General features: G+C 39.4%; 1 protein-coding gene across 1 annotated transcript in view; it reads right to left on the bottom strand.

Annotated features, from left to right (window-relative positions):
* The window catches only part of ROBO1 (roundabout guidance receptor 1), a gene marked incomplete at its 3' end in the record, with an annotated part of 647376 nt that overhangs the window by 202257 nt on the left and 430009 nt on the right, over positions 1–15110 (bottom strand). The window lies entirely within an intron of this gene.

Below are 15110 nucleotides of genomic sequence, written 5' to 3' on the forward strand. Positions count from 1 at the left end.
CTACTTTAAAGAACAATTATATGAAGTCATGTTTCCAGTTTCTTGGACTGTGCCACAACAATTTTTACAAGAATTCAGACACTGACACAAACAGATGTGCAGGTTTAAAGAAAACTTACATTAGATGAATAACAAACTCATAGAGGCAAGATTTGCCCTTATTCCCTCCCCTAAAACTTCCTGTTGGTAGCACATACAAACACAACTTACTGAAAAACAGTAGGGAATGAGTTCATGCAAAAGCTACTGATATTAAGGGTTCAAGCACTGTGCACCCCTTGTGTACAAACACTTTCTCCTTTAGGGGGAAAAACAAAAAAGTTGTGTGCTATTGGAACAAACTGCCTCAAATTTGATCCATGCAGCCTAAGGCAGTCAAAAATCAAAACCATATCTACAGTCGATCTAAACCTGAGCTCAGATGGATATGGAAAACCTCATTTCTCAAGATCTATATATCTAAATTGTAATTTATCACAATGCTTATAAAATACTCCATGACAGACTGTGTTTTTAGCCAAATTCCAAAGAGCCAGTACACTCCTGGCTCCATTTCTTTCCCATTTCACAGATATAGCATTTAACACCGACTTTTTAACACAAGATCCCTCCTTTTTTTTTTTTTCCCTCTTAGTATTGAAAGGTTATGTAAGATCTGAGTAACTGGCTTAATTACTGCCAAAGTTATTAGTAAAAACGTTAACAAACAAAACCACAGGTTCAGAAGCAGCGTTCGGTGATCCTTGCAAACAACAGTACATAAGAACTTTCCCAATTCCCCAGCGTTTCCACCGTTAACTGGTTTCAGAAACTTTCCAGCAAGTGGGGAGAAATATTTTTGCATTTGAGTATGTTGACTGGAAAGATGTCCTATAACTCTCTTCCCACAGTGGTTAGAAATCTTCTTCTAATCCTCAGGTTAAATGTACCCTAAATCATAAACACCTCATTCTTTCTGGCTTCAATTGCCCTGCAGTTCAGATCTCTTCAAACACGTCTTGGAATTTTATCCTTTTGACATGCAGATTGCAACCTTTTCCTTTTTTACCATCCTCTTGGATTCTGTGTTCTTGCTGCTGTTAGAAGTCAACAAACCAATTTCATCTGGTTTTCTCCCCTGTAAGATTCGCTCACCTTTTCCTTGTTTTAAATTCTACTTTGAGTTTATCCTTTTTGAACATGGAAACCCAAGCAGACTTTCAATACTATTTCAAGCACACGCTACAAAATAATATCACATTATGCTGCAGGGGAAAAATAATTAAAGGAAAAATCAAAGTATTTTTCTGAAAGTGGCTTTTCTGCTTCAATACCTGCAGCTAACCTAACCTACTGGGTTTGCCTGGTTGCACTGACAACAAATAATCTGCAAGGAAAAACAATAGAACGAGGAAGATCCACAGAGATTTTGTCCCATTGATTTTCTTTCTCTCAATTTCTCCATGTTTTTAACAATATATCTTTGTATACTACCCTTGTGCAGCTTCAATAAACATCTCATTTCCTGAGCTTTGTAGCCTACAAGAATACTGCATATTAAGAAGCAACTATTTTGACATTTCCATTGCAGATGTTGCAGTCTTCCCTTCGTAACCAAAACATGAAGCAATTAATAAAGACAGTAATGCTCTGCCTATTTAGATTTCCTCAGAATAGTCGATTGTGTCAGAACAGAAATGTCATTGTTTAATTCTACTCTGACTTAAAACAAAAGAGTAAAAACTGCATTTAACTGATATTTCTGGAACACTGATTGGAGAATGACATGGATCACTGTGTCACTTTGGACTCGGGAAGTAGGTGTTTGACAGAGTTTTATTTGCAACAGCTGTTCCTCTCTAACAGCTGAGCATTGAACATATATTCTAGAAAAATATAAAGCTACACTTTTTACCTAAATCTTGACATTACTTTGCCCAGCCACAACTGTGAACATTTCTATAATTACTTTATAGGGATGCCACCTTTATGAACTCCACCATTCACCAGTAAGTGAGTATTTGTACACTAAGGAAAAAATGAATAGTTGGAACGTACCAGCATTGTCACATCAGTTGATTAATGCCCACACGGGACTACAGGTTTATTGAAATGCATTTCGAGAGACATTTAATGGTTCCAAATACTGATCTGGGAACAGGTCCAGTTCTCTTCAAGAGATACCATAAAATGTGACAAGCAAGGCTCTCACCTTGGATCAGGAGAAGGTGCAATTTCCCTACGTGTTTCCAAGGAAGAGTAAATGCCCCATATCTTTTTCTGAGCACACACAAGTGAGCAAGATGTAACTGAAAAGCCCTGAACACTAACTGATCAGTCCCATCATGAAACCACTGTGATGTTCCCTGAAAAAGTTGTTCTTATTTCAATTCACATCATCACATGAAGGAATTCTTTTGTTTCTCTCCTTTAATTGCTACTGTTCTGATCCTAATGAGAGATGAACTTAATAAATGTTCTTTTTAATTGTTTCTTCTACTAAGGGATATTTTTGGGTAAAGCAAGTCGCACTTTAAATACGAAGTCTTAAATAAAATGCAGACCACGGCTTTTAAAATAAATTTGTAGGCACTCAGAAAACATTTTTCCCACTTAAAAAGACAGCAACAAAAAACACTTCAAGGTTAAGACACCATGAATTACATTTCTGTCACAGCTACCACACTATCAGGAGACGTCAGAAACCAATAATTTACTGTTCATTTACGGCTGGAAAAAACCCTAGAATAATGACAGAGCGCCTGGAGTTTTAAGCCACGTCTGTCTGTCTCTTTGAAATAAGAGATTAAATGGGAGCTGTACTAAAAATGCCTCAAATCCAGACTGATCTTTTGCCTGGCTCTTACACGGAGAGATTTACCCAAACACTGGAAGCTAAAGACATTCCATTTACACAATATTCATGACCTGGTCAACTGAACAGGAGTTAGCTGGAGTATTGGCAATAAGCTAAATAAACATGAGAGAAAAATAATTAAAAAAAAATCATATATCATATTGGTGTAAATGGTTTGTTTCTGTTCCTTATTATGCAGTAAGTCTGGACATACAGAAAAAAGCCATAAATTTCTAAGCAAAAAGTCTTCTGGAAAGATATATATTATCTTATAGTTATTTAAACACTCTGCCTGGTGGGAATGGGGAAAAAAAAAAAAGTCAGATACTGCATTGCACAGATATTAACACTGAGTCTCTGTTTTAATACCTAAAGACATATTTCCCAGGAGATGCTAAGAGACTCTCGCTCTCTGAAATAATCACTTTTAACAAAGAAGTCCGAAGTGGCAACAGTAAGTGTCATGCTTTAGTTTCTTAATCCAAAATTAAATACAACTCTTCTAAATTGCCCTTGAACGAACCATTTATTTTCAAGAGATGTAGCTTTACAGTCAACCTTTGCTCCATGAATGCATGCTACTGCTTTGTCCAGCACTTAGCATAAATAAGTCCTGACCTGGTTATTCATTAAATTAGCTAGAATATAAATTTAAAATAATAATATTTATATTGCACTCTGTAAGAGGCTGACATTTACATAAAACCTCAGGCAGTAGTTAATGTTCCCAGTGTAAGAAACTGGTCACTTTTATTTCTTTGTTCCCTCAGTTCTGCTTTCTGGTAAGACATTTATCTCATCTGACTTTGGCAAGTACTGGAATAGTCTCAGATAGCAGTACCTAGAGCACTGACTTCTGAAACCAAAACTCACTCAATAAAAACAACAGTATCCCACACTAAACTGGGAACGGTGTGGGAATAAGTTGGGAATACTATTTTCCCTTAGGGAAAACATTAATGAAATTACAGAAGTATTTTCATTAATAATGCAAAATCAACTCTGACCCAGTGAGCAATTGCACTACACTCAAAACCAAAAACAAACACAATGGTAATAAAGCCTACTTCATTACTCATTTTGTCTTTGAAATGGTTGCAGTAGCACTGGGAGATATTTTCCACAGTGGGATGATACTGAGAAGAACAGCACAACAAGAAGTCTGAGAATGGTTGAGATGTATCTGAAGGCCAGCTCATCTTTGGACATTTGGCATCCTGGCCTGGATCAGGAACAGTGTGGCCAACAGGTCCAGGGAAGTGATTCTTCCCCTGGATTCAGTGCTGGTGAGGCCACACATGGAGCGCTGTGTCCAGTTCTGGGCCCCTCAGTTCAGGAAGGATATTGAGGTCCTGGAGCAGGTCTAGAGAAGAGCAACGAGGCTGGGGAAGGGACTGGAGCACAAGTGCTGTGAGGAGAGGCTGAGGGAGCTGGGGCTGTTCAGCCTGGAGAAGAGGAGGCTCAGGGGAGACTTCATCACTCTCTGCAACTCCCTGTGTCATGGTTTGAATCTTGTTTTCCCCCAGAGGCTAGAAAAGTGGTAGACCCCAAGGGGTGGAAACCCCTGGAAGTTTTGGAGTTCTGTCCAATGGGCGCTCCTGCAAAAAATGTCAACATCCCACAAGCTCACCGGAAAAGAGGAGTTGTAGTTTGGTTGTTGAGGAGAGGTGGCCATGTTGTAGAGCCACGAGGAAGGGGCTCTGAGCCCCTTGGGCCCTCTGGGGCCTCCCAGCCCCTGGCTGGGGGGGGCTGCAGGGACCTGGAACAGCATAAAGCTGGGCTAGGTGCCTGTAGTTATGCCAGGAGATGTTTTCTCCATGGGCACAGAGCAGCAGCCGGCACTGACCAGAGAAACGGTGGCAGAGAGCCAGGAGAGATAACACCTGAACTGAAGGAGCAGCAGAAACAACATGCAGCACCGCAGAGAGAAGACTCCTGGAAAGAGAGCCGAGGAGAAAGAGAGCCAGCAGTCTGAGAGACAGAGTTCTGGGGGTAAGACTGTACCAGATCCCCTAAAACTCCCTTGAGACCCCTCTTGGAGAAGAGGGACATGGACTCCTATTTAGGAGAAGAGTTTTAGACATGCAGCACCAGAGAGAGAGAGGAGCTGAGAAGCTCAGAGCGTCCTGGAGCTGGACCGGGACGGCCAGAGGAATGCAGGGAGAGTTGACCTTGGCTCCCCCCCCTTGCACTGCTGCCACGGTGGCAGCCTGAGAGACAGGGCACAGAGGCCCTGCAAGAGATACCAGACCGTCACGAAGACCCCCCTGTGTCTTCGTGATATGACGTGGTGATACGACCTTGTCTGGGGTTACGAAGCCCACGGAAGACCCCTCGGTTGGAGGTGATGGGGCCGAGAGAGGCTTGAATACCTCCCTCGTGGATGCTGGCAGAAATCCAGCTATCAGCTGCTGCATGTGGAGAAGACAGACAGACTGCTGCCTCAGAAGATGCTGCTGTTCAGAGACTGGAAGGGATCTGTCCTTCTTTCCCTCCTGGACTTTTATTTGGAGGGGAGAAGAGATCTGGTCCACTGTAAATACTATATGTCATGGTAGAGATAGTTGTGATCGTGTGTATAATGTGATGTGGTATTTATTTGTACAGTCATTGTAATATATTCCCTTTCCCCCACTTTGAGTCTGGTGTGTTTTGTCTGGAAAAACCCATCTCACATTAGGTTGAGATGTGGGAGGGGGGAATGGAGCTAGGGGACTGGATTTTGGGGCTATCTCAAACCATGACACCCTGACAGGAGGGTGTAGCCAGGTGGGGATTGGTCTCTTTTCCCAGGCAACTATCAGCAAGACAAGAGGGCATGGTCTTAAGCTGTGCCAGGGGAGGTTTAGGCTGGATATTAGGAAGAAATTCTTTACAGAGAGGTTAATCAGGCATTGGAATGGGCTGCCCAGGGAAGTGGTGGATTCTCCGTCCTTGGAGGTTTTTAAGATGAGACTGGATGTGGCATCAGTGCCATGGTCTGGGAACCACGGTGGTGTTGGATCAAGAGTTGGACTTGATGATCTCGGAGGTCCCTTCCAACCCAGCTGATTCTATGATGTGACAAGCTGACAATGACCACACCAAACTGCAGGAGGAGTGAAGCAGTGGGGTCAGAAAAATACTGCAGGAACACAAAGACATTGTGAGAGCTGCACAGACCCTGGAATGGCTGTTAAGAACGTAGGGAAAAGAGGGAGAAAGGATTATGGAAGAGCTGCAAATATTAAGCAGAACTCAAGTAAAAAAGAACTGCAAGACCACTAAAGAAAGAGATACTTGAACTACATTAAAGTGATAGGATTTGATGATAATTGGATAATTCTGTGGACACCAGAGCTGAAAAGATACCAAAAATAACCTCAGTTTAAACAGAGGAGATGGGACACAGTAGGAAGATCTGAGACAGCTTAGCACAATCATTGCTGCCCTATCCTTCTTCTTCCCTGGCAGACTGTATCCCCTACAAAGGCAGGCCTGACAGCTCTGATCTGTTGTCAGCAGCTTGCGAAGAAAAGACAGGGGAAATGGGAAAGTGTTGGGACAGGGGCTGGTGTGAGTCACAGAAGAATTGTTATTTCCAGGGCTTGGTTTTCTATTGAGCAGAGAGAGAGACGGAGGATTAGGAATCAAAGAAGAGACAGGCAGGTTCTATCTTTGATCTTTGTCCTTGATCACGTTTTATGCCAGACAGGAAGGGTACTTCATTGGCTGTGAAGCACTGCTTTGCCATTTGGGACAGGAAAACAGAACACGGAGAAAAACAGTGAAACCAATGGAAAACTCTGAATTGCACTGCAGAACCAAATGAACTTCCAGTTTAGTGACAATGCCCACGACTCAAAATTATGTAGATACATTACAGAAACTATTATTACATTAATATTTTTATGCTATATATATGCTATATATTTTATTTATACGTATTATGTGTTAATAAGTCAGATGTCAGACATACTTATGCAGAAGAATTTTACTTCATCTGTAGGTTTGTCTGTAATCAGTGTAAAAGATTTCAACTATTTGTGGCGTGATCACAGCACACTAGGCTACTTTATTCCAAGGCTTATTCTATATGCACAAATAAATAAAACATAAAATATTCCTTTGGATGATCACATTCATAAAAATAGACCTAAAGATATACATGGGGTTTGGGTTATTTTTTTTTTTAAACCACATATTCACAAAAACAAATATAATGCATTCTCTTTATAGGATTTTAGACGGGTTGCTTCCACCTCCTACCATGCTTAGGAACAGCAACTTCTAACTAATTTCCAGTTCCAGATTCAGCGTGAGACCAAATCTGATGTTGATCAACTGCATGTTCAAATGTCTGAGATGCTGAGAGACGGGAAAGAGGATCCTCATTTCCACAGGGCTATTGGGAAACCAGAGAAACAGCAATTCTCAATAGGTTCAGGAGTTTTCTCTTCTCAGTTGTATCAGGAACACTCCTCAACTCTCCAGCTACACAAGCCCAGTATTAAAACAGTCAACAGCATACCCAGGCTGTGCTTGTACCAGTTTTGGTACATCTCATACAAATGATACTGTAAATTTTTTCTTGTTCCCAAAATTGATTTAAAGAGAAATACGAGAATTCAAAACACCTGTCCAAAATCCTGCTTTTTAAGATGACTGTAAATTTGTTTCAGATGCAACGGTGAATGAAATATGAAAACTACCCTCCTGAATCTGAACGTGAAGTATTTAAAGGAGAAGTATGTCAGCTCAGGAGTAAGTTTGATTTTAATTACTCAGTGCAATCCCTTCATTAAAAGCTGTCTATCCCTAACCTTTTCTGCAAAGCATACTTTTTTCTAAATATAAAGCTAAGTAAATGAGTATGAAAAGCATAAAAGGTAACATGTTTTCAGGGGAAAGCAATAAATATCTCCTGCTGAGTTACTCTGAGTAACAATCAACATGATATTCACTGCATGATGACTGAAGGTATTTTCCTGTTGCTACTTTTCACCAATACAATGACAGGTCAAAACAGCAAACTTTCCCCTAAAATAAACTTCTACCTATCAATGCCATCAAAATAATCTGAGAAACACTCTACTGTTTTCCCTTTGACTGTGTTTGAATTTCTTGTCCCTCAACAGGCCAGGAAGTCACAGAATCATTTAGGTTGAAAAAGACCTCTGAGATCATCAAGTCCAACCTTTGACTGATCACCATCTTTGTCAACTAGACCAGAGAGAGCACTAAGTGCCACACCCTGTCATTCTTGAACACCTCCTGGGATGGTGACTCCACCACCTCCCTGGGCAGCCCATTCCAGAGCTCGATAGTCCTTTCAGTGAAGAAATTCCTCCTGATGTCCTGCCTAAACCTCCCCTGGCACAGCTTGAGGCCATGTCCTCTTGTCCTGTCACCAGTCCCCTGGAGAACCCTACTCTTGCTACAACCTCCTTTCAGGTAGCTGTAGAGAGCAATAAGGTCCCCCTCGAACCTCCTTTTCTCCAGGCTAAACACTCCCAACTTGCTCAGCTGCTCCTCATAGGACTTACCCTCCAGACCCTTCCCCAGCTCCTCTGCCCTTCTCTGGACACACTCCAGCACCTCAATGTGTCTTTGTTGACTGAACACAGGATTTGAGGTGTGGCCTCACCAGTGCCCAGGGCAGGAGGATTTGGGTTTTGTTTCTTCAAAGCTTTCCTGGATTCCAAACTCAAACTGAAAATCAGAGATCTTACACATGCCCAATTTGTTTTACAACTGTTTCTACTTACGCCTTTGCATAAAGCATAACTTTACACTGCTAACATTGAATCCAACTGCAGGTGTGTGGCAACACACATGGAAAGGCACATCCCAGGACATCCTTAAATGTGCCCAGAAGACTACCATGCACTGAGTTTTCTTCTCTCATGGATAACCATTATCATCTTGTGGTCTGACTTCCCAGAGCACAGCTGCTGAAAACCTTGTGAAAAATTATCGAAAACATCAACCAACATCTTTGCCACTCCTACACCTTCCCAACTGGATTTTAGTTGTGGTTGTAGTGAAAATGGTACCACAACCTGAATGCAATCACAATGAAACTTTCGTATTATACAGTGGCTAAAAACAGGGCCTAGAGAAGTTCCAGTTCCCAGGCTTGTGTATTTACTCCTACATAAACCTTAAGTCATCTTGATAACCTACACTTGTGCACCCAGTCCTCACACTTTGAGCTCTGAATCCTGCTAAAAGGAAAGCTCTCTGGGAGATGCCAAGAAACAGAGCCATGCAGGGAATTGCTCAGCTCTCCTAAACTCCTCCTCTACTAATGCACACTGCAAAAGTTCTCAGTTATCCCAAAACCAAAGTAAGACCCATAGAGAGCTACTTTGAAGTGACTGTAGTAGGAAACATCACCCTTTTACACGGTGGAGAAGTCCAAACAAGAAGCTCACTGAAGTTTCTCCATGATCTCACAGCTTCAGCCAACAAGCTGAATGTTATCCACAGGAAGAGCGAAAGGAAAGGCCACAGGACCTGCTGTGAGAGGCACTGCCCCAGCTCCCAGTTTGACACCCCCAAATGAAACATGTGGGTGTAAATGGAACTGAGAAAAGCTCAAAGGGCTTTCATTTTTACTTTACAGTCTCTAAAAGATTGCTGAACTACCCTCTCAATTTTCCCAACAGCATGGCTTCTTGATAGAAGATTCTACACTACATAGACAGTTACATGCATATATATATATATATATAGAATACAGTCAGCAACATGTCTTTTAGTTGTTTCTGTCTCATTTTACACTACAACACGATCTGCGAATAAAGAAAAAGCTCAAAGAATTAAAACTATATTTAACATCTCTCTACATAAAATTAACAGGAGAAAAAGCACACCTTATCAAGTTGTTCTGATAAAAGAAACAGTAAAAAGCAATGTTAACAGATTATTTTCCTAAATATTCATACTGAATTCTTCAGAAAAGTCTGTGGCTAATACCCTAAGCATCCAGCAGACTGAAATGTATTAAAACATGTAAAAGAAAGCTTTTGAGATGTCCTATATGATAGGCACACTCAAGGAAGATATTTAAACAGCACCATTTTTCAGCAAGTTTTTGACTGCTTTGAGACAAAGTACTGAACCACAATTTTAAGGATAATTGTCTAAAGTCATTTATACTTTAAAGAAAACAAAATATTTGAAATGGCCTTTTTAAGGATTAGTAACAAATCCCTAGAGGAATGCAGCCCACCTCAGTCAATTTTAAACCTTAAAAGCAAATTCTGACATATCCAGAACATTAATGAAGACAATGTTTATACCTCACATAGCATGCTAAGTGTGAGAACTTTACAGATAAACAAAAATGCTGTCAACTGCCTACTGAAGCTTATAATAGAAATAAAAGTTCAAGAATGGCAGTAGCTTATGTTTGTTGATAAGACTTAAGGAATGAAGAACATTATTAGCAGTACGAGAAAAAGTTAAATATTCAATTATTTGATCAAATGAAAAAAGTCAGTCATCTATTTTTCATTATTTTAATTAATTTATAATTATTTTTAATAGCTAGCTTAACAACTAGCTTTTTAATTACTACTATAAAGGGTTTTGGTGAAAGGATCAGTGCCTAGAGAGAAAGAGAGATCAATATTCAGACGTCAAAAATGGAAAAAGGAAGGAGAAAGGAGACATAAGAGAAAGACACGGTGCTACACAACCCTGAGGCTGAGTCAAAAGCAGAGATGAATATCAAAACCAAGCAAGGGAAGAGACACAGACCTCAAGAGCTCTGCAGATCTGCCCAAGAAATATAAAAAACCCAGCAAGTGAAAATCAGAAGAGCAGAACTGTACAATTTGAGAAGATTATAATGCATAATACAACATCACCATGGGCAAGCAGGCAGAAGTTTGTGTGGTTTACACATATAAGTGCAAATGATGGTGAAGCCTCCAAAATTATTCAGGGGAATAGCTGTTTGAAAACAAGGGAAAGGAATAATTATTTTTATTATTACTTCTAGCAGCAATCACGGTGACAGGGGAGGGGGTTCAACCACCAAAGAAAAATAGGTTATTGCCAGGAATTAATAAACCTTAGAGGAAGTTGTGCACCTAGAAATATTATACATCTTTTAAAAAACAAACAGCAAAAAAAACCAAAAACAAACAAAAAATACAACAACAACAACAACAAAAACAAACTGGAAAAACAAAAAACAAACAAACGAACAAAAAAGACAAACCAAAAAAACCCACTTCTACTAGAAGTCATTACTTCTCTGCCCATAACTTATTTCACAAGTTAAAATACCTCCACACAGATAAGCAATTGGAAAAATAGCAGCAGCTACCTATAAAAATAGGCAGCTAGATTCAGACAATTCTACTAAGAATGCTCCATCAGCTGAGAAAAGCTACTATTCTCTAGCCTGTAAGACTCTAAGGTATGATTATATTCTAAGAGTTTCCCTTTCAAGAAATTAAACTGTATTTCACAAGGATGTAGAAATGTTGATTAAAAAAAAGCTACTTATATTTATATAGAAAAAGAAATTTCATCTCATGTACAAGTATCTCAACTTCTACTGCTCAGGATCATGGTAGTACTTCTACTATGCAGGGAAGCTACCTGTTCACTAAGCCGTAATAAACTGGAGAGGAAAATGCCAAGTGGACTACTTTTAATTCCCACCTCCATGTCCTGTCTCCCTCCTCCCATGGTTATTCCATGCAGAGCTTACTGAAACCGTCCTGCAAGGTGGAAGTTGGATGAGACCTTTACAGCCAACATGCAACATAAATCTCACTACAACTTACACTGCTCAAGTTGCTACATCCAGCTCTGGTACAGCTCAGGCACACCATCAAACATGATTTGAGAGGCAGGTAAAAGGAACTAAACGTTCTGTTTGTTTTCATCCTTGCAAAGGACTATCCACGGTTTTAAGCACCCTTTTTTTTTTTTTTGCAATAGGGTTTTCAAGGCTAAACTACTGGGTTTGTGTCATAAGCACAGTATAGTTTCTAAATGCTAAAAGGCAACCAGTATACAGACTTTTCCACTTTATGTAAAGAGCTGTTTGAAACAAAACCCTAAATTAAGGCTTCCTGAATAGGCTGAAAGCCTTCAGTGGGACTAATTAGACAGAACCACTAGGCCTTGAGGCTCACAGCTGCTCACCAGTACCCAATGCAAAGACTGAGAATTAAACGCATGGTTAGAGGTTTAAATTGATTAACGGGCATCAGTTGTTCCTCCTCTACAGGTAAAGCCCTAATATCAATCCTTTTATTTTTCTAATACACCATTATATGACTAATTAGTAGGCATTATGGCACATAGATCAGTTTAAATGAATTTTTGATGACAATTAATCTGCCCTTCTTTTAAATTCTTACTTTAAATAAACAGGAAATTCTCCCCCAGTGTTTTGATTAAGGAAAAAAGCTAAGCAGTGCTAAAAAAATGGTCTATTAAAAATGAACGAGTCTTTTTGTAAGAGACTGTACTGCAAATTGTCAGTCCACTCCACATTACACAGGATTTCTACTCTGAAATTATTCTATAATTTCGTGGTTGCTGCAAATATTTATAACCTGGCATATCTGCATTGGGAGCACCACAATGGAATAGCTACGGGATTTTATAAACAGAATTAAATTATAAGTAGTCAAGATACACAGGACAGATTCAACTGTAGTTGATTTTTCACAAGTGCAGCTCAGTATCATGACTGTTAAGAAGGAAACATGGGGAAAAGGCTTGGAAGTCTTCGTTTGAATCCATCTGCCAACACAGCACACCATCATCACGGAGAAACATTACCATCAAACCAGCAACTGAGTTCATTTATCAACTTTGAAAATTATAATCTAATTAAAAAAAAGAAGAAACTAGTGCATAAGACTTAGAAGAAGGCAAGAGAAAAGTCTCCAGAATACTTCAGCCCAAATCCCATCTTTTACCATTGGGCTTCAGGGAGAGCTCAGAGCTCTCAGAAAAGACTGTGTCCCATTGAATCAAATGTCCTTCTTTCAGCTCAAGAGTGATGTGATGAGAAGCCATGTCCTCTAATGATAACCCTGTTTATATATAAACATCAACTTCTTTCATTCAACAGTATTAAAAAAAAATACATTATATATATATATAAATGAATAAAAATTGAGATTTTTCTATTAGGTACATATAATCCCTACAGAATGCAGAGGAAAGACAAAATGACTCAACATGAAATAATATTTTTTTAACATTCTAAGCAGAAAATTATGCAGAATTAGCCTACTTGGTGTGAAGCTGCCTAACCAAGCCAAAAATCAAATCTGGATTTTTCATGCCTTGCCACTTTAGTAATGGTAAATTAGTCACTTCCTTCCACCTGGAACGAGTAGGTCACAGACTTCAGGTGTGTTCAGGATGTTTATGCCCTTTCTTTTAAAACCAGACAAGAAAACTTATTTCAGAGAAAAAAAATGAGAAAGGTGGTGGGAGGGCCATTTGTATCAGCAGTCACAGAAGTGCAGCAAATCGAGAAGTTTCTGCTCCAAGGGCTATTGATCAATTTTACATAAAGTACTTAAAAAAAACAATTTTAGAAGAAAACAATTATGACTTGTTTATGAAACCCAATCTGGTAGGTCTGAGACAGACAACAGGGAGAGTAGCAGGCACGGAGAAGTGCACAGAAAGCTGGGGAGTGGAGGGGGGAATTTATCTGGCACTGTTCAGGCTTCCCTGGGACTGGGAAACAGATGATGGAGGTTTCAGAACAGCAGTTGTAGACAGTGTTTCACTTCAGTTATCCAAGTCCTTTCTGCATCCTACCTTTAACATGGGTGTTTATTTCAACTCCAGAAAAGAGACCGACAAGAAGGCTCTCATGGGGAACTTCAACCACCCCCATATTCTCTTGGAGGGACACAGGCAATCCTGGGGCTCCTGGAACGTGCTGATGACTAAAATCTGCATAGCACTGTTTAAATACTGTTACAAATAATGAAACTAAACCAAAAGCTGAAAACAGTCTGTTATCTAATCTAATCAAAATGATCACAAGTTTTTTTCTTCTTCTCTTCTCTCCTCTTCTTCACTTCAGTGCCAGTTTTAGTGCCATTTAATCAATGCCATCACACTAAAAGGATCAAGAAGCACTTGTCAGAATATCCAGAAAGCAAAAACGGCCCCGCAGAAGCAGCTGACCTGACAGCACAGATTCACAAAGCCTAACTGTTGAACAGTAAACATGTTATGGGTTCTTTTTCTTTTAGTATTAGCATTCAATTGTCAGTAAAAATCAAACGATGTCACAAAAATCAGTGCAATCAAACTGTTCTTACAAGCCAACATTACGATTTCACAACAGCTTTGTTACATAGCTTTATTTTCCATGCAAAGATATTTGGCATATTAAACAGGCTTTCCAAAAATAACAAGGCACCATACCATTGTTAATTTTTTTTTAAATTAAAAATGCTGATGAATTCACCAACAGTGAAGCCCACTCAACACAGAATTCTGTTTAAAAAGACAGAAAACTTTGATCTGAGCCAAAGATGAAAACTTCTCAAATGTAAGTCAGGATATAAAGCTTTAAGAATGAAAATAAAACCTCTGAGTCTCTCTTGCATAAACAGGATCATTTTTCATCTAGTTGTTGTATTAGTTCTTAATTGACCATGCAGCATTATGAGAGAAAAAAAGTTCAATGTTTGTACTTGTAAATCTCCAGAAAGTCATCTGTTAACTGATGAAGAAAGGCACAGGGGATCAGGTTAAAGCCCAGCTCCCAGAGCTTTCACCTTGTATTATTTATATGAACAGAGACCGACTTCTACACAAATGCTGAACTACTAAAACCTTGTAAATGGAAGAACCTCTTAACTGGACATAAATTGATAGCATGGGATAAAATGTTGAGGCAAACAAGAATTCCTAAGTTACTTTGAAAAACACAGCAGAGAGAAGATGAGGTTTCAATCAGGTACAACAAAATTATTTAAAAAAAAAATCAAGGACTTTTTTTCGACATCACAGACTAAAGCACTCTGAAACTGAATAAAAGCCACAGCATTTATTCAACACTCTTTTCTTCTAATGACAACAATATACTAGATAATGCCCATTCTATAAGCTGTCATTCTATACATATTTTACACACTGAATGTTTCATGTAGTACATGTAGAGCCTTCTCTAAAGGTCTCAGTGTGCACTTAGTATCAAAAATGCAACAGACCCTATACAAGCATGTTCCTAGCAATTAAAGTCATTGTCACCATTGTCTGTACCTTTGTCATTACATTAACA

The sequence above is a fragment of the Manacus vitellinus genome, unplaced genomic scaffold, assembly GCF_001715985.3.
Source record: "Manacus vitellinus isolate BGI_N305 unplaced genomic scaffold, ASM171598v3 scaffold_35_pilon, whole genome shotgun sequence".
Taxonomy (NCBI): domain Eukaryota; kingdom Metazoa; phylum Chordata; class Aves; order Passeriformes; family Pipridae; genus Manacus; species Manacus vitellinus.